The 22,342-nt window shown below is 46.5% G+C and overlaps 1 protein-coding gene across 4 annotated transcripts in view; it reads right to left on the reverse strand.

The window, feature by feature from the left end:
• TP53INP1 (tumor protein p53 inducible nuclear protein 1) overlaps positions 1-22,342 on the reverse strand; it is a 75,877-nt gene that overhangs the window by 15,501 nt on the left and 38,034 nt on the right. The window contains exons 1-3 of one of the 4 annotated variants that reach the window (XM_081952166.1): positions 14,832-15,399; positions 9,130-9,842; positions 8,453-8,587 (exon numbers count right to left, since the gene is read on the reverse strand). The exons of 1 other annotated variant lie outside the window; for it this stretch is intronic. The gene's annotated coding sequence lies outside the window, so the exon portion shown is untranslated. Of the gene's footprint in view, positions 1-8,452; positions 8,859-9,129; positions 9,843-14,831; positions 15,400-22,342 lie in introns of those variants that run through there. 2 more of the 4 variants (XM_081952167.1, XM_081952165.1) reach the window with 2 other exon arrangements.

A 22,342-nucleotide genomic window follows, 5' to 3' on the forward strand; every position in this document is an offset into this window, starting at 1 on the left:
GGCCAACCAGAAGTTGGGAAACAGGCTGTTTTCGGCCTCCAGTGAGCCTCTCGGGGTGGGGAAGGCTGTTTTCACCCTCCCCAGGCTCCTAGATAGGGTCTGGAACCTAGGGAGGGCGAAAAACGGGTCCACCATGCCATCACGTGCCAAAAGCGGGGAGAGGGCAGGGGTCTCACAAACATTCACGGGGCAGGGCGCATAGAATTATGGGTATGGGCACACATGTACATGACCTTCCCCACACTCCCCCCACTTTTGGCACGCGATGGCAAAAAGGTTAGCCATCACTGTTATATAGTATGCTATAATAGAGATTGATTGTGATTTGCTGTGGCACAAGGGAAACCTCCTCTCAGCAAAGTATGAAGAAAATTTGAGTCCAAAACAGCCAACTTTTGCTGACCTTTGCAACTCGTGTACATGCGGATGGGACTAAAAAAAAAAAGTGAAGATAGCCACAAGAGTGCCATCAAAATATTGGCTTTTTAAATATTCATTGTACAGGAGGCATACAAAAAAGGGGAACATAACTTCTACTATGGATTTTTGGTTTACTTTCTATTGGGGACTTTTTAACCCACTCCCCCTCAATAGAGGCACCTGCCTTACTATGAACTTTATGAACCCTAGTTACCCAGGCTGATTATGACAAGCGTCTAGCCTAGCATGCGTTTCCCCAGAAATATAAAATAAAAGTGGAATTTGAACCAAGCAGTCCACATACAGCAAATTATAATAGATACCATCTGTTTACCCAAGGTGGAGAATAGTTATATTAGTAATGTAGACATTTATAATTTAGTAGTTAGGTTTATATTAGGGTAGGGTAGGGTAGAACAAGAAGCAATGGGTGGAAACTAATCAAGGAGAGAAGCAACTTAGAACTGAGGAGAAACTTCTTGACAGCTAGAACAATTAATCAGTGGAACAGCTTGCCTCCAGAGGTTGTGAATGCCCCAACACTGGAAGTCTTTAAGAAGATGTTGGATAGCCATTTGTCTGAAACGGTATAGGGTTTCCTGCCTAGGCAGGGGGTTGGACTAGAAGACCTCCAAGGTCCCTTCCAACTCTGCTATTGTATTGTATTGGAATCAATAGCCTCCTTTATGTACGACCCACTTATTTCCATTGGTTTTTTTTCTTAGTGAAGACAAATTGAGATAATTTCTGATGACTCAGTTGACCCCACGGTCTGCTGATGTAATCATTGTGAAAATTGCATGCGTATCATTAAGATGTAAGCTCTTTGTCCTGAATAGAAGAAATTTTAGGGTTTTTCTTTTCTAAAATTATTCTTCAATATATATTTGCACCAATGACTCCTGAGGATGTAGACATGGTTCTATGTGCTAACAGTTGAACTACCATATTTTTTGGGGTATAAGACACATCGGCGTATAAGATGTACCAAGATTTTGAAGAGGCAAATTTAAAAAAAAAGTTTTTGCCCTCTGCAGACTTCACCAAAACGCCCTGTTTTTCATGAAAACTGGCTCGTTTTTTGTCAAAAAAAGGGCAGGCATAGCCTTTAGGAGGCTTGTTGAGTGCTCCTGGGAGTCAGGGGGGCAAAAACAAGAAAAAACGGCCTGTTTTTTGCTCATTTTTGCCCTCCCCAGCAGCATTCTGGAAGCCGCCTAAAGGCTATGCACAGCCATTTTTGCAAAGGGGGCGGAGATTCAGGAGGCAAAAAATGCTGTATACAGTGTATAAAATGCACCCAGATTTTTACCCTCTTTTTTTGGGGGGGGGGAAGTGTGTCTCATACACCGAAAAATATGGTAGTTTCCTGAACCCAGGCCCCTCCCAAGTTTGTGAAAATGCCCTGGGAGATGACCTGCATTTGGGTTCATCCTGTAATGACAGCCTCTTCGAAGAAGGGGGTTGTTGGTGCAACTTCTCCTGAAGAGACCGTCCTTGGGCGCGTGGTTTTTGATAACTATCATCCTGTCCCCAAACTTCAATTTTTAGGGAAGTTGTTGAGAAGGTGGGCAATCTGCAGTTAATGACAACAGATTTTCTGGACCCATTTCAGTAAGTGGATTTAATACAGAGACAGTCTTGATCATGCTAGATTACCTGTGGTGAGCCAAAAAGAGTAGATGCACCATCTTTGTGCTCCTGGAACTCTCAGCAGCTTTCATTCCATCAACTACAGTATCTTTCTGTGTTGGCTTCGGGGGTTGGGAATTACGATACCATTTTATAGTGGTTCTCTTCCTTCCTCCAAGGTTACCTTGTCCATAGTTACAAGTAGAATATCCGCAGAACTACGTGGCCCTAACATCCATAGCCACTCAGTCTTCTAGGATTGAATCGGAGATGGCTGCTCTTCCTCAAAATCTGCAGAGCCTCCAGGCATTAGGAAAGGACCACAATAGCTTGGGTTCCAAATATAATTGGGTATCGTCATCATACTATAATACAATAGTAGAGTTGGAAGGGACCTTGGAGGTCTTCTAGTCCAACTCCCTGCCTAGGCAGGAAACCCTATACCGTTTCAGACAAATAGCTATCCAACATCTTCTTAAAGACTTCCAGTGTTGGGGCATTCACAACTTCTGGAGGCAAGCTGTTCCACTGATTAATTGTTCTCACTGTCAGGAAATTTCTCCTCAGTTCTAAGTTGCTTCTCTCCTTGATTAGTTTCCACCCATTGCTTCTTGTTCTACCCTCAGGTGCTTTGGAGAATAGTTTGACTCCCTCTTCTTTGTGGCAACCTCTGATATATTGGAACAATGCTATCATGTCTCCCCTAGTCCTTCTTTCTCTTAAGCTAGACATACCCAGTTCCTGCAACCGTTCTTCATATGTTTTAGTCTCCAGTCCCCTAATCATCTTTGTTGCTCTTCTCTGCACTCTTTCTAGAGTCTCCACATCTTTTTTACATCGTGGCGACCAGAACTGAATGCAGTATTCCAAGTGTGGCCTTACCAAGGCATTATAAAGTGGAATTAACACTTCACGTGATCTTGATTCTATCCCTCTGTTGATGCAGCCTAGAACTGTGTTGAACTGTGTTGGCTTTTTTGGCAGCTGCTGCACACTGCTGGCTCATATTTAAATGGTTGTCCACTAGGACTCCAAGATCCCTTTCACAGTTACTACTACTGAGCAAGGTATCACCTATACTGTACCTGTGCATTCCGTTTTTGTTGCCTAAATGTAGAACCTTACTCTTTTCACCATTGAATTTCATTTTATTAGATAGTGCCCAATGTTCAAGTTTGTCAAGATCCTTCTGTATCTTAAGCCTATCTTCTGGAGTGTTGGCTATTCCTGCCAGCTTGGTATCATCTGCAAATTTGATGAGTTCCCCATTTATTCCCTCATCCAAATCATTGATGAAGATGTTGAAGAGTACTGGGCCTAAAACAGAGCCTTGGGGTACTCCACTGCATACTTCCCTCCATGTAGATGCAGTTCCATTGAGAACTACACGTTGAGTGCGGTTGGTCAGCCAGTTACGAATCCATCTGGTGGTGATGCTGTCTAACCCACATTCTTCTACTTTATCTAGTAGTCGGTACTGTTGATACCGAAGTCCATACTGGCAAATGATCTCACCCAGCAGTTTCATGTAGGAGGGGAAAGACAGTTGAGTCTATGGGGCCCCACAAAGGAGGAGCCTAGACGCCTCACAACTTGAATTACTACTGTATACATTGGGTTGCCCTTGAAGACCACCTGGAATCTTCAACTGAGCCAGAACACAGAGGAATGAACAACAATTGGGATGTGACATCCATGCTTGGTGAGCTGCACTGATTATCAGTGTTCTTCTGGTGTGACTCAAGGTGGTGATTATGGCTTATAAAGTCCTATATGGCATAGGGCCTGGTTACTGAGGAGCCACCTGTCTCCTGTGATACAGCCCTGGCAGTTTGATCTGACAGGTTGGCATGTTCTAGGTTTGTTTGAACAAACAGTGCCATCCAACCAGACCTTAGTGCCCTCTGAAATAAGGATTTTCCAGAAAACCAGACGATAGCATTCCAGTGGGCCTTAAAAGATCTGGCTCTTCTTCCAGATTTTAGGCTAGGAATACTAAAGACCCTTGTAGAGTAAATATATGTTCCTGTTAGCTGGATTCACCATTTTATCCGTTGTTTATTTTATCTGAATTTCAAATTGCAATTTGTTTTTTATGCTGTGAGCTGGCCAGAGTCAAATCATATCCAAGTTGAATACAGTACAATGCACAATCCTTTTAATTAAAGAAACCTCAACCGTTAAAGGAACATCTCTTTAAGTGTACATAATTTATGCTACCATTGGAGGCTCAGTTATATCACAATATTGTTTCTTAAAGACTTGGGTACTCTTTGATATGATCATCTTAATCACTGACTTCCTTTCTGAGATAGATAAGACTGCCTCTTCCTTGTTCTCTTTCAATAGCTAGTTGGGGTTATGAACATTTTAACAACCTGTGATGAGATCATTTAACATCACACTGACATTTGACTACCTGTTTTTTAATCCTCTGTTTCTTGATTTTATATTAAGCTTTAATTGATCTCCTTAGGTAGAGAGCATAATTTATGTTAAATGATTTAACATAAGTTTAATAAGTTCATAAGTGCAAATGTGGGAAGGCTTGTAAATCTGTATGTGAATATTATAATGCTTTTGTTTTACACTGTCCTTTCCTTCTGCTTGTGCACAAATACCAGCAGGGGCTATTCGTCCTTGAAAGAATAATTGCAGTTCCATACGCCCTGACTTTCAGTGGCCTTTGTTCTGCCTTTAAAAGGGCTATATCATTTGGGACACAGCTGTGCAGTGCTGTGTTTTTTAAAAATACAACTGAATACTACAGAGTCCTTGAGATATTATATTTATCTACACAGGAGCCCAGGATAGGAGGTGTGGGCTTATCATCAGAAGTTTGAATTGCAACTGGAACAGAAGAAAGAACAGAAGTGCAGAAAAGGTGCCTTCTCACTTTAGGAAAATGGTAGAGTAGGTAGTCAGCACCCATCCGTCCCCTAGAAAAATGAGATATTTTAGGAAATATTAAAAGGGAAGAATATTTCCCCTAAAAGGGAGGCAGAAACTCACACACCCCTCACCTTTGTCAATGGGCCATTAAGGCCTGAGCCAGTCTATTCTACATAACTAAGATCTACCTGCTTCAGGCAGAGCCATAGTAGGAATTGCCCAAAGCCCTCTACCCATCTCACCACATGGCACCTGGGAAGATTACATCATCCAGCAAGGCTCAACCTAGCCTGGGACTCAGGACAGCCGACAGAGTTGCCCCTGCATGGCTTCATGGGAGTCTGACAACCAATCAGAATACAAGCTCAAATTCAAAAGCCCAGAGAGGGCATAAAACTAGGGCACTCTCAGCATCTCTTCCCTTTTCCCCCCAAGACCTCAAACCACGTGGTCCTGTCTACCATTAAAAACCATCTTTCCAAGCAGTCTCCGTGTTTCCAATATCTATAACATTTCTTCCAACAGTAGGTTGACCAGAAAAGAGAATTGGTGAAAGAACAAGCCAAGATGCCTAAAGTCTGCTTGGCTATAGTAAATTTTCATTTGAAATCATTGATTTTATCACTGTTTGATCATTGTTTTTATATATTTGTTGTTTTTATTGATTGTGATACAGTGCCCAGGGTCCCTTGTGTGAAATGGCCAGCCATATAAATGTTAAGACAGACAGACATTTACGTTTCCTCTTGAAAAATCAGGATTTTAGATTTGCCCCAATATATTTCAAGGGAGTTTTGCTTCCCATGATCCAAAAAAGGCTTAGAAGGTATTTGAGTCTCAGTCTTGAATGAGAGGGTAAAACTATATTACCAGCATGTATCATTGAGCATGGTCTTCTACAACCAAGGGAAGGGAAGTGGCTTTTGGTGCAGTTTAGAAATGCTGGCAGATCATTAAGATAGATGTTAAATAGAATTGAGGTTAAAATGCAGCCCTGACATGCAGTCTCATTCACAGGGATAATGTTTCTAAGATCACCATCATTACAACATCTTATTTGCAATTAACTATTTTTGTACAGAGCTCTGTCTTTGTGCAGAGATTAGACAGACTAATCTCTTGTCAATAGCATTTTGTTGAGCTTTTGCCAGACTTTGGATTTAGGGGAAGACAAATATAGTCAAATATAGCCCTCAGGCCCATTAAGGTACCAGTTCCTCTACTGGGAAACTGAAATATTTTCCTGCAATGTGAGACCCAGACAGAGATCCAGAGTGCCATTTCCTGAAGGCAGTTTGGGCTTTTGTGACTAATGATCTCCCCCCCCCCCCCCCGAAATGATGTTAATTTATTATTTAGAAATCTGGACACCGTTTCCTGTAATAAATAATAAATTTATAGTCTACAGTTGGCAGCATTCATTGGAGAGCCTTTTCTGTAGATTGGGCATATTATATAGCTCAGTTCCAGCCTGAAGGCATTCCTGTATCCCTGAGTTGGTAGCAATTGTAAATAGCACGGCAAGTCAAAATACTCATAAATCAGATTTTGCCTGGTGAAATCAAGGGAAATATAGAGGGAACGCCCAGGAGCTTTCCTGTAGGAAGTTAAAACCCTCTCCTAGAAAAATGAAATATCCAGGAAAATATTGAAAAGGCAGAATATTATATTTCCCTGGATCAGAAATGGAGAAACATGTTTTTAGGCAGGAAACAGACTTACTCTTAATAGCCCCCACCTTTGTCATTGGGCCATTAAAAGGCCAGAGCCAATCTGTTCTACATAACAAAGATCTCCCTTCAGCTCCAGGGAGATGGGATTAAGGCATGATAGTATTAGCCCTTTACCCATCTCACCACAGGGCACCTGGGAAGAAGCAATCGTCAACCAAACTTGGACTCAAAACACAGCCTAGAGAGTTGCCCCTGCAGGGCCCTATGGGAGTCTGACAACCAATCAGAATACAAGATCAAGATCAAGGCCAGAGAGGCATAAAGCCAGGAACTTTCAGCATCTCACTCTTTTTTTCTTCTTCACCCTACATCTGGAAGCATGTGATCCCCCTTTTCTGTTCAGGAGCTCAAGCCATGTGATCCTGTTCACCATTAAACCATCTTTCTAAGCAGCCACCATGTTTCCAGTGTGTCTTTCCCCACTTGGAACTGAACCCAGAAGGACATTTCTTCCAACATTCCCTAATCTGAAATATTGAACAAAGAAACAGATCAGTTTCAGTTAGAAGAACTCAAAGAAGGGAATTTATAGTATTAAAATCTTTTTGGTTGGTATCAAAAGTCTTCTGGAAAAAAATAAGAGTTTGGAAACGGTCTTGCAAATAACAGACAGACGACACTTAAAATCAAGTTATTTAATTTATGCAGATGCAATTTATTGGTTAGATGGACTGGGCCAGCAATCAAAAACAGTTATGTGGTTGTCTTGAGAGTGACCAAGAATAGTCTTCAATGGTAAGAAAAAGATGTTACCTCTGCCCTCTGTCCAAACAATGCATATTGGTGAAAAACTTTCTCTGTTGATGCTTTCCCCACCCCATTCTTCCAATTTAAATGGAAGAGGCATGGTCACTGTACTTAGCCTCACCCCCCCCTTCTTGTGTGCTAATGCCTAAATTTCACTGGCCTTTAAGGGAGCCCAAATCTCTCAAAGGACAGCATGTCCTGTATGAGCACACATTGTTACAGAGAAGGACCAAGCCACTACTTTGCAATTCAGAAATGCCCTTGCTTTGCCAGAACATTATCAGCTGTAGCAATCTCACAAATCTGGTCAATGTGCAAAGCGATAAGGAGACATGTTGTTGAAAGCATCTTTTGGAGGGTGATTTACAATTTATCTCAATTCTTTTGGGGAAGTTGCTACCTGTGGTGAGCCTCTCCTGATTGAATTCTGATTGTAATGAGTAAGGGAGTTTGTAATAGGATTGCTGGCAAATCCGATTTTAAAAACATTTATCCTATTTGTTGAGATCAAGCCATTCAATATAGTTTGGTAAGATTGTAGAAAGTTGGCACCCACCCCTCTCCTAGAAGAATGAAATACTTTGAGAAATATTTAAAAAGGCAGAATATTATACATCCCCTAAAGGGAAAGAGAAATCTTAAAAGAAACAGAAACTCAGAACCACAGTTCCCTGCCCCCAAGCAGATACTAAGTGGAGGCCAGCTTTTATAAATGCAGATTTGGTAATCCATTCAAGACAGGATATTTTGAACAAAGGAAGAATTAGGTAGAATGGTAGGATCAGCCCTCACTCAAGATTTAAACCAGAAAAGCTATTAAGACACAATACGAATGGCCCAACATCCTTTCAGGACACAAGCCTCCTCATTACATCATCTCAGAGAATCCAGGCTTCAATCAAACTTAATTCAGACAACCTAAAAAGTTAGCTATGATCCCTGCATAACCCCTTGGGAGTCTGACAACCAATAGAATACATGCCTTGCATATAGGAAGCTCAAGGGCAAGGCCCAAGAGAGGGTATACATACCTATCCACTCCATGTGGTCAGCTGCTCAGGACCTCAAACCCATGTGGTCCTGTTCATCAATAAATCATCTTTCCAATCAGCCACCATGTTTCCAGTGTCTTTCTCCCCACTTGGAACTGAACCAGATGAATATTTCTTCCAGCAAGATAAAAGCTCAATCGAGTTGAGTCAACCCCTATTGTTTACGTAAACTCATCAATGGTGATTGCAGCTGTATTTTTAAATTTTGCAATTGCTTTCAGGATTTAAAAATTTTCTATTTCTTGCCTCCAGGTCTAGAATACCCTGGTAGACTCCATTCTACGGTCTAACCTGACTTGAACCTGCTCAACTCAGGTTGCAACAGGTTAGTATTAGAGCCAGAGACAAAAATGCACACAGTGTCTGTTGATAGAATAACCAAAAAAAAAAAAAAAAAGGAACAGCTTTACCCAATGACAATTTAGTACCCATTTAGTACATCTTTCTGCTTGAGGCTATTGTAATAATCCTGCAAAACAACAATTAAAGGGCTCAATCCACATAGTATTCAAAAACAGCAAAGTCATTGTTATAGATATATACATTTCAGTTACTCCCTACTATCTTGCATTGTCCATAATCAGTGTTTCAGACACCAAGTATACAAAAGAGTTGTGATGAAAGAATGAAATAGTTAACACCTGCTTTGCCTTCACCTTATTTGATTCTAATCTGCATCCAGAGAGACTCTTGAAAATACCAAATTTGCAGCATGAAGATAAACTTTGCTTCACAGGATTCGTAGAGGCCTTGATTGCAGCCCTTTGTAAACATAAATCTTCTTCTCTTCCCTGGTTATCATGATCCTTTTGCTGAATAAGCCTTGTTAAAAATGTCAGCCTGAGACAAACTGAAGAGGAGATTTCTTCAAGAAGAGCAGGAAAAATTCAAGCAACCTTCCCCCCCCCTTTCCATTCAGTCCAGAAAAATCTGAAATCTCTGAGCTAATGCCCAGACCTAGCAATGCCATTTTGTACTATTAAAACAGTTTGATTAGAATAGAGCAGGGGTATTGAACTTGATTTCATTGGGGGCCACATCAGGGTTGTGTTTTACCTCGGCAGTGGGGGGGGTGGGCATAGCCAGGCTGGGCGTGGTCAGTTTGATGTCATTCGTGTTGAGGGCACCTGTGGCAGCCTGAACGCTCTGCCAGAGAAAGCAGACTCTCAAGCTCCGTTTTTGGCTGCGATGGCTCCTGTGACCCTCTGCCAGTGAAGAGCTTAAGGGCTGCATGCGGCCCTCCCGAGCTTAGTTTTCGCTGGCAGAGGCATTGCGGGCCAGTCCTTCACTGTTTCCAGGATGGCCCTGCGGGACAGGTCTAAGCACCCCGTGGGCCGCATACGGCCCCCAGGCCTTGAGTTTGACACCCCTGGTGAAGAAGTGTGGGGAAAGATGAGGCTTGACACGCTGAGGAACGTCCAACACAATTTTATTGAATAACACAGCAAGAACTAATACAGGGGAGAATCGCCCATTCCTCTGCCTGACAGCTATTTATATGAAGAGCTGTCAGGCAGAGAAACCAATCAGGGAAGCAGAACAGCCCGCCTTCAGCCAAGCCGCGCCTGATTGGCTAAGGCGCGGCATGGCTGTTGCTAGCTGTCAACAGAGGGAATCCCTGGTCGTATGTCAGGGAGGAAAGGAATATAACACTCCTTCCCCCCTAGCGAGGACGCATGTGTGACAGCGGAGCATGCGTAGTCGCTGAGATACGCAGGGCGGCGTCGGACACGCCCAGAACGCCTCAGAACTGGGCAGACCATCGGAGGAGGAGGTGGTGCCCGTGGGAGCTCCTCCCGGGAGGGAGTGGAGCTCCGGGCGCCATTTTGAAGGCCCAACCCAGATGGAGGCGGAGACTCTGGAGCAGGTAGGCAGGGCCGGGGTGGCGCGGCCGCTGGCGGGCTTGAGTCAGGGAATTTTGAAATACTTGTAGGGTAGGGCTGGCCTGATTGAGGGAAGGCCAAGGCGGGGTGCAATGTTGGAACTGGTTGCCCAATGGGGGCTGGAATGCTGGAGGGCTGTGGCCAGCGGAAGGCGCCGGGCCCAGTCTCTGCTGGCAGATCTTGCGGAGCGGGCAACGGCCACGGCGGAGGGATCGGTTGCGGCGTCAACCCGAGGGCCTGCGGTTGAATGGCAGAGGCCGACCCTGCAGGGTTGTTGGTTGGATCCAGCGGTAGGCGACGCCTTAACTGATCCACGTGGCGGCGCCAGTCTGCACCGTCGGCGGTCCGGACCCTGTAAGAGCAGGGGCCGGTTACAGAGGTGACGGTGGCAGGCACCCACTTCAAGTCCCCCGAGAAGGCCCTCGCCCATACCGGATCGCCCTCGAGGAAAGAACGGGAAGGGGGCCCCAGGTTGCTCGGCTGTGCCTCTGAATAGGTTGGGTGCAACCTATCTAAGGTGGTCCGCAGGCGCCGGCCCATCAGCAGCTCAGCAGGGGTTTTCCCAGACAGTGGGCACGGGGTGGAATGCTGAACCAGGAGGTAAGCAGCCACCCTCGTGGGCCAGTCGCCCTTGTCCATCCGTCCAAGGGCGTCCTTGGCCGAGCGGACAGCGCGTTCCGCCCGGCCATTGCTTGCCGGATGATAGGGGGCTACCGGGGCGTGCCGGATGCCCTGGGAGGCCAGGAATTCCTGAAACACAGTGGACGCAAACTGGGGCCCATTGTCCGACACAACGACGTCTGGCAAACCATGGGTGGCAAACAGGCGCGTTAATGCTCGGACCGTGGCCTCGGCTGTGGTGGAGGTCATGAGGATGAGCTCCACCCAGCGCGAGTAAGCGTCCACCATGACCAGGAAAACCTGGCCTCGGAAAGGCCCAGCAAAATCCAGGTGGAGGCGTGACCATGGGCTGCGAGGAATCTCCCACTCCCGCGGCGGGGCCGCTGGAGGTGCTGGACGGGAGACCTGGCAGGTCGAGCACCTGGCAACCTAGGTAGCTATCTCGTTCTCCAGACGGGCCACCAAACATAGCTGCGCGCAAGCGCCTTCATGCGCGCTATGCCAGGGTGGCCGTTATGGAGGCGAGACAGCACCTGTTCGCGCAGGGTGGGTGGAATGACCACCCTGTCCCCCCACAGGAGGCACCCACTGTGGAGAGACAGCTCTAGCTGCCTGGCCTTGTAGGGGCGGTGGTCGTCAGACACCGGCCCCCCAGGCCATCCCCGCAGAACCCAAGTCATCACCTGGGAGAGGGTGGGGTCGGCCAGAGACGCTGCAGCCACATCGCTAGCGGAGAGCGGCAAGGCTAGGTCTGCAATGGCCAAAACAGACAGGCAAGGCACTGTCTGTGGGTTGGAGATGGGCAAGGGGCAGCGGCTGAGGGCATCAGCGTGCCCCAGCTGCTTGCCGGGGCGGTAGACCAGGGCATACGAGTATGCCGCTAGGAACTCCACCCAACGGGTCATCCGGGGAGACAGGATGGGAGGGGTCGAACGGTCACCGGCCAGAAGCCCAAGGAGCGGCTTGTGGTCAGTGAAGATCGTGAAATGCTGTCCGTAAAGGTACTCGTGGAACTTTTTAACCCTGGACACAGCAGCCAGAGCCTCCTTGTCGATCTGGCTGTAGTTCCTCTCCGCTGGAGAGAGTGTCGGGAATAAAAAGCTATGGGGGCCTCCGAACCGTTGGGGAGGACATGGCTCAGGACAGCCCCCAAACCCACGGGGGAGGCGTCACACGCTAGAGTCAGGGGCATCCTGTCACTGTATTGGACTAGGACTGCCTCTGACGTCAGCATGTCTTTGACAGCCGCGAACGCATGCGCTTCGCGGCTGCCCCAGTGCCAGGCCGCGGATTGGTCGAGCAACCGATGCAGCGGCTCGGCTAGTGATGCCTTGTGCGGCAAAAATGGCGCATAGAAGTTTAAAAGCCCTAAGAACGACTGCAGCTCCGCCTTGGAGGCGGGGGTGGGGGCGTTCTTAATGGCTGCGACTTTAGCAGGGGTGGGGTGGATTCCGTGGGCATCTATGGAGAAGCCTAGGAAGTCCACTTTAGGCACAGCAAATGAGCATTTGCTGCGCTTTAATTTGAGACCCGCGCCCCTAAAACGGTCGAGGACCTTCCCCAACATTTCGAGGAGTCCTGAGCGGCTGGACGCAGCGATCAGGACATCGTCGAAATAGGGTACAACGCCAGGGAGCCCATGGAGCAATCGCTCCATGAGGCTCTGGAAGATCCCCGGGGCCACGGAAACGCCGAATTGGAGGCGGCGGCAACGGAAAGCCCCTCGGTGGGTGACGATAGTCTGCGCAGCCGCCGCTTCGTCATCCACCGGGAGCTGCTGGTAGGCCTGCGCCATATCCAGTTTCGCGAAAATACAGCCCTGCCCCAGGGAGTGGAGCAGGTGCTGTACAACAGGGACTGGATAGGGGTTTGCCTGAAGGGCCAAATTGATGGTGGATTTAAAGTCGGCGCAGAGGCGTATGGAGCCGTCGGCCTTCACGGGGACCACTATTGGGGTCTCCCAACGTGAGTAGTCAACAGGCTCCAATACGCCCTGCGCCAGCAAGCGGTCAATTTCCTCATCAACTTTGGCCCTTAAGGCAAAAGGCACCCTGCGGGCCTTCAGCCTAATGGGAGCAACCTGGGGATCTAAATTAAGAGAGATGGGGGTGCCCTTATACAGCCCAAGCTGGCCATCAAACACGTCCGCGTAGGCGGAGATGACGGCAGCCACGTCAGGGGGTGTGTCTGAGAGGGAATACACCCCCTGCACGGAGAGCCCCAGGGCGGGGAACCAATCCAGCCCCAGCAATGCGGGGAGGGGCTTTTCGACTACCAGAACGGGCAGGCATCCCGAAAACCCCCCATATTCAACCCTAACTGTGAAGCTGCCCAGGGTTGGGATAAGTGACCCCTGATAGTCCCTTAGGGCCACGGGGCTGGCAGTCAATTGGCGCTTTAGGACGCCGGGGCAGAGTTTGTTAAAGTCAGCCCATGAAATTATGGAGCGGGACGAGCCGGAGTCCACCTCCATTACGCAAGGGGCGCCCTCAATGAGGACTGACACCTTGATTCTGTCCGCACCTGCGGAGGCCTGGTAGATTGCCTCAGCAGGGGCGGCTGCTGGTCCTGGCTCCACAGCATAGCAGCTGGCTCTCGTGCGCGGCTGGCGGCGGGGCTGCTGCGGCCCTGTGGTCGTCTGCTGGCCGGAGGCTCCTTGGAGTGGAGACGGAGGCAGTACGGCCCGGCAAACCTGAGCCAGGTGCCCTTTTTTGGAGCACCGGCGGCAGATGGATGCCCGGAATGGGCAGGCTGACCAGTCGTGGCTGCCCCCGCAGCCAAGGCAGGCTGCTGTAGTCTGGCGCGGTGGTCGCGGATTGCGGCATCTCTGCAGCTCTGCCAGGCGGGCCACCAGCTCTTCCTCTTCTTCAGCCGGGCTAGGCAACGGCGCCAGCTGATCAATGAGGCAAGTGCGGGCTGGATAGTCCGGCAGCTGGTGGCGGTCCATTTCGGCAGTGGACTGTTCGGACAATTCCACCGCGCGCGCCTCAGCGACCGCCTCGGCCAAGGTGATTTCTGGCCGAGCCAGGAGGCGTCTCTTCAGCCGGAGGTCCTTGACCCCGCTGACGAACTGCTCCACCAGGTTGTCCTCCAGGTCTAGGAACTCGCACGGGATGGCCGTGGTCCTCAGGGACTGGAGGAACTGGCTGACATCTTCGTGGGGTTTCTGGACACACTGGCGGAATGCGTACCGCCGCGCAATCTTCGATGGGGTTGGGGCGTAGTGCCCTTTCAGTTTGGCCATCAAAGTGTCCAAGTCAAGTTCGTGGACTGGCAGAGGGGCTGCCAATGCCCAGGCAGCGTTAAACATCGGGGTTCCGCAACTACTGAGGAAGAAACTGCATTTTTCCTCCATTGGAATACCCCGCTTTCCATTTGCCCTCATGAAGCACTCTAAGCGCTCTAAAAAACCGGTCCATCCTTCTCCGTCTGTCCCGAAGGGAGCGAACGGGGGAAGCGATGCCATAGCAGCTTGGAGTTGTTTGGCTCGGGGAGCTGGAACTCAAGCGGCAGATCGAGGAGGTCGGGTTCCTTCAGGTTCGTCACCTCAGAGCGATCCCACCCTCGTCGCCAGTGAAGAAGTGTGGGGAAAGATGAGGCTTGACACGCTGAGGAACGTCCAACACAATTTTATTGAATAACACAGCAAGAACTAATACAGGAGAGAATCGCCCGTTCCTCTGCCTGACAGCTATTTATACGAAGAGCTGTCAGGCAGAGAAACCAATCAGGGAAGCAGAACAGCCCGCCTTCAGCCAAGCCGCCCCTGATTGGCTAAGGCGCGGCATGGCTGTTGCTAGCTGTCAACAGAGGGAATCCCCGGTCGTATGTCGGGGAGGAAAGGAATATAACACCTGGAATAGAGCTAGGAAACCTTACACTTACCAGCTATTTTAAATTTAAACTCCCACTAGCTCAGGCCAGCATGGCCAATGCAAGGAGTTGTGGAAATTGTCGTATTTCATTATTACTGATTTATAGTAGTCTTTCCCAATCAGGGGCCCTCCCACTGCACTGAACAGTAGTAGCGTCCCTGACTGCTTGCTAGAGCTAAATGCTGAGGGTTGGGAAAGAGTGAGTTAAATAAAGTATTTATGGAATGTATAAATGTTGAAAATCAAATGAATTGCTACTGACAGCTACTTAATTGATTCAGGCTCTTACATTAGTGGGGGAAATGTGAATTGCTAAGCCTAATAAGAGCGAAGACAAATGCTTCTCCTTTTTATTAAATATTTCAGTCCAAAGCAGAATTTCAAGCGCTTAGGGGTGCATAATAGGTGCTGTGTAGATCGGGAAATGCATGCAGGGGGGATGTAGGATGGCTAGGTTGACTGTGACTGTGTTGGGCTGGCTATGGCGTCCCATAATGTGACAAACAATTGGGTAGCTCTGGGGCTGAATGCTGCCCACCCCCACCCCAAGGCAGGGTGCTGGGCAGCCAAGAAGGCAGAAATGGGAAAAGATAAAATGGATGGAAGGACTTGGAGGCGGTTCCTTATTTTAATGAGGCTCAGGGCTGGGGGGAGGGAACCAAATCCCGATTGGCTTGGATGGGGGTGGAGCCTCAGCTAACAACTTGTAAGATGCACTTAACCATGGCAACAGGGATTGTCGAGATTGCAATCACTAAGTGACATGGTCACATGATGCCTTGCTTTATGGGCACATTTCTTAGTGACTGAAATTCTGATCCCAGTTGTGGTTGTAAGTCAAAAGATTACCTTGCGGTTTTAAAGCAAAGTTTCTAATGCAGACGAATTCTGGTTTAGGTAGTAAGATCTACCAGCAAGTCAGAGGTGGGTTCCTACCGGTTCGGACCCGTTCAGCCGAACCAGTAATGATTTGGCGGCCTGGGTTGCTGGAACTGGCAGAGACCCAGGCCTGCCATGCCCCTGAACCGGTTCTTCTATGGGGCCGCCATCTTGATTTTCGGTTCTGTGCACGTGCAGAGAAAATGTAATTGCACACATTTATTTTTTCCCCTTTTTAAACATTTTGCGCATGTGCAGACCTATTTTTGCGCAATGATACGCGCACCGAACTGGCAGTAATGCCGGGAGCAACCCACCTCTGTAGCAAGTGTCTACAAAAGGCAAGCTGAAATGCTTAGTAAGGTATGGTCTGCACCTTATACAGGAGAAGTGTCCAGTAAGTTCTGATAAAATGTCTCCAGAGGCAGAAGGACAAGCAAAGAAGCACACAAGAGCAGGTCCTACAGGGGCATAGAGATGCCTATTCAGGAAAGTATTTGATCTTTCAGTCAATAGTAAAAAAATAATAATGAAGGACTTATCTTTTCAGAGGTGGTTTATTCCAGAGGAGAGCACACTGGGTCTTAGGTCATGTTAGGCCTTTTTGATGCATTAGTTTCACTGTGCAATAAAGATGAGTTTGATTCTCATTGGTTACACATCAACTACTACTATACCAATACCACAAGCCTGTATTAGTTACATGTCAGCTTAATATTTATTGTTTCTCTTTAAAAAATCCTGACAACCGCAGTTTGGAATGGGTTCTGAGAAAGTTCTCTTTTAGAGAATTCACATAGTTGAGAAATCAAATCTGGGTCAGTCACCTGGACAAGAGATTTGTTCTTCCGAGCTTTCAGACTCATGCTGGAGCCCATCTTCAGAGAACTTCTCTCTCATGGAATATGTGCTTTGAGCTATTCCGAGAGTTATATTTATGTGATGCCTTCCTACTGGTTGATTGGTATGTTGAGGGCTGGCGATTGGCCGTTGTTTCCTTGTCTCCTAAGTACTTCATAAGCTGGTGGTAAATCAGCACTCCTGTTAATTGACAAGGGGCCTGTTTCCCAAGCTTCAGTCATTTCCCTGGCTATCTTTGTACCTACATAGCCAACAGGGACGTGCGGTCAGGGGAGGCAAGGGAGGCAGAGCCTCACCTCTCTTCATGGAATAATAGTATATAATATTATATACATTCCCCAGTCGCTTTCGTGGCTTCGTCATCCGGGAGCGCCGACAACATTTCTGCCTCCGCAGCTCCCGGGCGCGGCCGGCTGGATGTAGCCAGAGCGATGCCAAGGCGGTCCAGGCGGACGAAAGAGCGAGCGAGCGAGCGATGGAGGTCCTCGGTCGCTCGCCCGCCGGACTGCCTCGGCGCCACTCTGGCTACCTCCGTCCGTCCGCGCCCGCAAGCTGCGGAGGCAGAAATGTTTTCGGCGCTCCCAGATGACGAAGCCACGAAAGCGAATGGGGAACGACGAGAACCTTCCTGCCTCTGCTGGACTGCAAAGTCCAGCAGAGGCAGGAAGGTTCTCGTCGTTCCCCAGTCGCTTTCGAGGACTGCGGAGCGCGAGCTGGCGGAGCACGCTCAGGAAGGCGGAGAATGGGATCACGTGTGCTGGAGGCTGAGGCAGCCTCAGCTTCCAGCACACGTGGTCCCATTCCCCGCCTTCCTGATGACGTCCCCAGCCTCACCAGCCATAAACCTCACCACACGTCACTGATAGCCAACAATCTTAGTAGCTGCGAAATTGAATGTGTGTCCTTGTCCATTGCAATATGAGGCTACCAATACAGGTTGTCCTTGACTTAAGAGCCATTTGTTTAGTGACCATTTGAAGTTACAACAACACTGAAAAAATGACTTTTGATTACTTTTCACACTTATGGCCATTGTAGCATCCCTGTGGTCGCATGATGAAAATTCAGCCACTTAGCAACTGGCATTTTTGGTTGCATTGTCTTGGGGCATTTAAAACCTTCCCAGCCAACATTTGATAAGCAAAGTCAATGAGAAAAGCCAGATTCACATAACAAACTGCATCGATTCGCTTAACAATTATGGCAAAAAGTCATAAAATGGGACAAATCTCAGTGAACTGCCTTTGGGCTCAGTTGTGGTTGTAAGTCGAGGACTACCTGTAAAACCAACCACAGTTCTAATACTAATAATGTCAATTTAGTATGTAGGGATGCAGCAGCCAGAATTCCCAGGTAGCATGTAGTTCATGGATGGCAACAGAATTCTATCCTCTGATGGAAGAGAAAGGATTCTGCCCTGTTTCCCTGAAAATAAGACCTCCCTGGATAATAAGCCCATTTGGGCTTTTGAACACGTGCGCTAAAATAAGCCCTCCCCCCAAAATAATACCTCCTCCAAAATATTGCAACACAGCAGCAGCCATGAGGTGACCACGCTCGCCACCTCCTGCACTTCAAAAATAATAAGACCTCCCCGAAAATAAGGCCAAGTGCTTATTTTGGGGGTCAAAAGAAAATAAGACCCTGTCTTATTTTCGGGAGAAATGGTAGTAACCTCTGACTCCCTTCTGTTGCAGCTATGTTTCATTTCAGCAGCACTCAGGGCACAGCCCTTTCCACTTAAGGAGAAGCAAACGCTCCTCCCACCCTCCCATAATCATAATAACCACATATTTGTGTTGCTATGGAGTAAAGCTGTGAAAATACCCATTTCCCAGTTGTCTAGTGAAGCAAGGCTGTAAAAATATGGTGTACTCATAGATCATTTATGCACAATCCTATCTCAGGAGGACTAGATTGGGCACATGTTTCAGTAAGTAGGAATGGCTAACACAAAAGCCATGCTTAAAAAAAACCAAAATGAGGGGTAACATTTATTTCCTTATCCTATCAACCTGTTGCATATTCTTACTAGTTGATGGGATTTAACAAAAGTAAATCAACTGGCAAGTTAGTCTTTAGGTTACAGTAAGGTTAGGTTAGAGTTCCCTGCTTCCATAGAGTAGCATAAGCAAGGTCATAAATTTGTCCTGGTTTTTTTTGTGCACATATAGGTAGTCCTTGACTTACAACAGTTCATTTAGTGACTTTTCAAAGCACTGAAAAACGGTGATAAGTCAACGTTTTTCACACTTTACAGCTTCCCAATGATCAAAATTCAGATGCATAGCAACTGGTTCATATTTATGAACATTGCTAAGTCCCAAGGTCACATGATCACCTTTTGCGACCTTCTGAACAGCAAAATCAATTGGGAATCCAGATTCGCTTAACCAAGGGGATACTAACTTACCAACTGCAGTGTTTCACTTAACAATGGAGACAAGAAAGGTCATAAAATGGGCCAAAACTCCCTTAACAAATGTCTCACTTAACAACAGAAATGTTGGGCTCAACTGTGGTCATAAGTTGAGGACTACCTGTAGTAGCCAGTACACCAGAAGCAATTTGAAACCTGGTTTATGAGGTCAATTGTATGACCTTACTGTTCTCTGAAAATCCTCCATGTGAAATAAGTAAGATTGGTTACATAATCTACTCCTTTCTTTTCTTACTAAAAAGTGTTGTTTGACAGCCCCAGTTGACCATAGCTACACTGAGTAGTTTGTATTTATGGCCATGGCACATGGAAAAACCACAGCTTGGAATGTCAAGAGAAGTAAAACATGAATTAACCAATCAAGAAAGGAAAGTGGATGCAATGATTACTTTTGTAATGAAGGGAAGGGGGAAGAATGTAATCTAAGGGCTACCAAATCCAAGATACAAAAATCCAGATGACCAGTAGACAGCAACAAAGAGTTAATGATAACAGTTAACTCATTGCTCTTAGCCTTCTGGATTTTTGCAGCCCAGATCTGGTAATACTCATGTAAACACTGTGAATGAATGTGGCCAGGCCTTGTAGAATGAAGTTGTATAACTGGAAAGGAACATGGAGATTTCCTGATGAGTGTAATTTTTTCTTTAGCTATGGCTGAGTGTTATTGTGCAAACTGTGTCTTCCCCTCACTTTTCCCAGAATACAAATTACTTGTTGGATTTAATATTGACTTGAGGTTTTTGTGGGAAATATTTTTCATCTCTCCTTTATTGAACAATCTTTTTTTTACTTTTCAAACATAGCTACGTAAGACTGTCTCCATTTAGCTCAGGCAGGAGTGTCAAACTCAAGCCCCACGGGCCAGATCCGCCTCGCGAGGTGCTTAAATCTGGCCCGCGGGACCAACCTGGAAATACCAAAGGACTGGTGCCTCTGCCAGCCAAAGGGGGCCACGGGGAGGGGCGTGTATAGCCTCAATGTGAGGTGTTTTTTGACGTCAGAGTGCTGCTGAAGGCTGTGGAGGCCAAACACTGGCAGCGTGGGGGCCTCGTGGGCCTCCACTTGCCACGTTTTGGCCGGCAGAGTGCTGCAGGAGGCATCTGTCCCATCTCTCCTCTCCTCTCCTCTCCCCGCTCCCCTCCACCTCCGCCGGCCCTTGAAGAAATCCAGTTTGACAACCCTGATTTAGCTGTTCTCTACGTACTATGCTGAGGAAACTGTACTGTTGCAGGCACCATGAACAATCCTAAGATATTTTCATTCTAAACTCTTTCTTAGGTCCAACCTGAGATAGAAAAAAACTCTGATCTTTGATCAGAATCTAGCCAGAAATAAAAACTTTTCACCTGCCCAGTAGACAGGGTTTTTTTTTAATGTCCATTAAACCCGAGCATCAGTAATGTTTGAAAACCATCACAAAAAGACTAAAAGGCAATCTGAGATCAATTCATCTGTGGAGCAAAAATAAATAAAATAAAATTCTTTCATCTGATCTGAGTAGAAGAAGGCATCTACACCCAGCCTCCTGGAATAGGCTGCTCTACTGGATGCCAGATTTTGGATGATATTAGCGGACATTTCGATGAAGAAGTTCCACACAGTGGCAGGTATGAAAATGCAGGATTTTTTTTTTTTTTTTGCAGATGCAGCCATTTCTGTGATGAGAAACTTTCCTTATATAGTTTGAACATGCATGGAATGCTGTGCATAGTTCCGATTATTATATTTAAAAGAGGATATAAAAGATACGGCAAGAACCATGCTGAATGAGGCAAGCTCTACTCCCTCCAGCAAGTATGCAGAGGTCATCCTCGACTTACAGCCACAACTGTGCTTAAAATTTCCATTATTAAATGACACATTTGTTAAGTGACTTTTGCCCCATTTACGACTTTTCTTGCCACAGTTGTTAAATGAATCATTGTGGTTGATAAGTTAGTAACCTGGCCGTTAAGTGAACCAGGCTTCCCCATTGACTTTGCTTGTCAGAAGTTCTCAAAAGGTGATCACGTGATCCTGGGACACGGCAAAAGTCATAAATATAAACCAATTTACAAGCATCCGAATTTTGATCATGTGGGGATGCTGCAAAGGTCATAACTATGAAAAACAGTCATAAGTCACATTTTTCAGTGCTGTTGTAACTCTGAACGGTCGCTAAACAAACTGTTGTAAGTCGAGGACTACTTGTGTAAGATTTGGAAAAGTGTATTTTGAGCAAAAAAGATCATAGGGATTGACCATATTAGAGGTTAACAAATGTTTAGTGAATGGAAATTCCAGTCCCAATTGTGGTGGTAGATTGAGGACTATATATTATTAGCTACATGATTGATAAAGAAGTACAGATGTCTCGTCTTTCTAAAAAAATAACCCCAAATATAATGGCTGAAAAGGCTCAGAAAACTACTGGTAGTTCCAATTCTTACCGGCCAGAGACGTACCAGCTGTCTATTTTTCCTTTAGGACATTTTCCAAATACTCTTTCACTAGTCTAAGAAACAGGTTCTGTGGGCGCACAACTAAAGTGAAGTGATGTCTTAATACAAATTGCTTCCAAGCAGTCTGGAGCAGCGTCCTACTCCCTAAGGGCTGTTGGGACACAGTGTGGGTGGATATGAGCGTTGTCAGCTTTTCCTATATCACACAGTGGTTGGATAAATAAGCGTTCTAACCTAAATGTATATTTTTTATCAAATGTCATAGAACTCATTTAAGTTATTTCTAATTATTGGCTTACTCGGACTCTCCTGAAGGTAACTCCCCCTCCCCCCCCGGAGGTCTGCTCAAGGCTTTCTGGTGTCTGATTTATCTGATTCACCACAGAATTTTAAAATAATTAACAAATTATTTGGCAAGCTCCCAAAATCTCAATGATAGAACTTGACCCAGGTGTGCGCCGCGTAATACCAGATGGTCAATTAAATGCTATGCTTGTTTGCTTAGGCAACTGAATAAAATGTACATATAATTGCAGTCTTAACTGTAATGTCTGTAGAGATACTCCAACAACATCACTTAAAGAGTCATGCTACCTTTCCATCTGCTTTCCTTGAAGCGTTGTCTTAACTCCTGCCAGTGTCATGCTGACCTACTTGAACTTTTCGGAGTTTGTCTGAGAAAACAAATGATAAGGACAAAGTTTGAGGAGGTACCATAATCTCGCTGATAGAAATGAGTAGAAAGGGAATTTAATTAAGAAGTAGTCTTTTCTCAGCATTTTTTAATCTAGAGAGTTTTCCCTTGACATAGCCCCAAAGTAATGCATTTTTCTTCATATAGTATTGTTTGTCAGTGATCCTAATAT

The sequence above is a fragment of the Natrix helvetica genome (genome assembly GCF_964273705.1).
Source record: "Natrix helvetica genome assembly, chromosome: 4".
In the NCBI taxonomy this organism is placed as follows: domain Eukaryota; kingdom Metazoa; phylum Chordata; class Lepidosauria; order Squamata; family Natricidae; genus Natrix; species Natrix helvetica.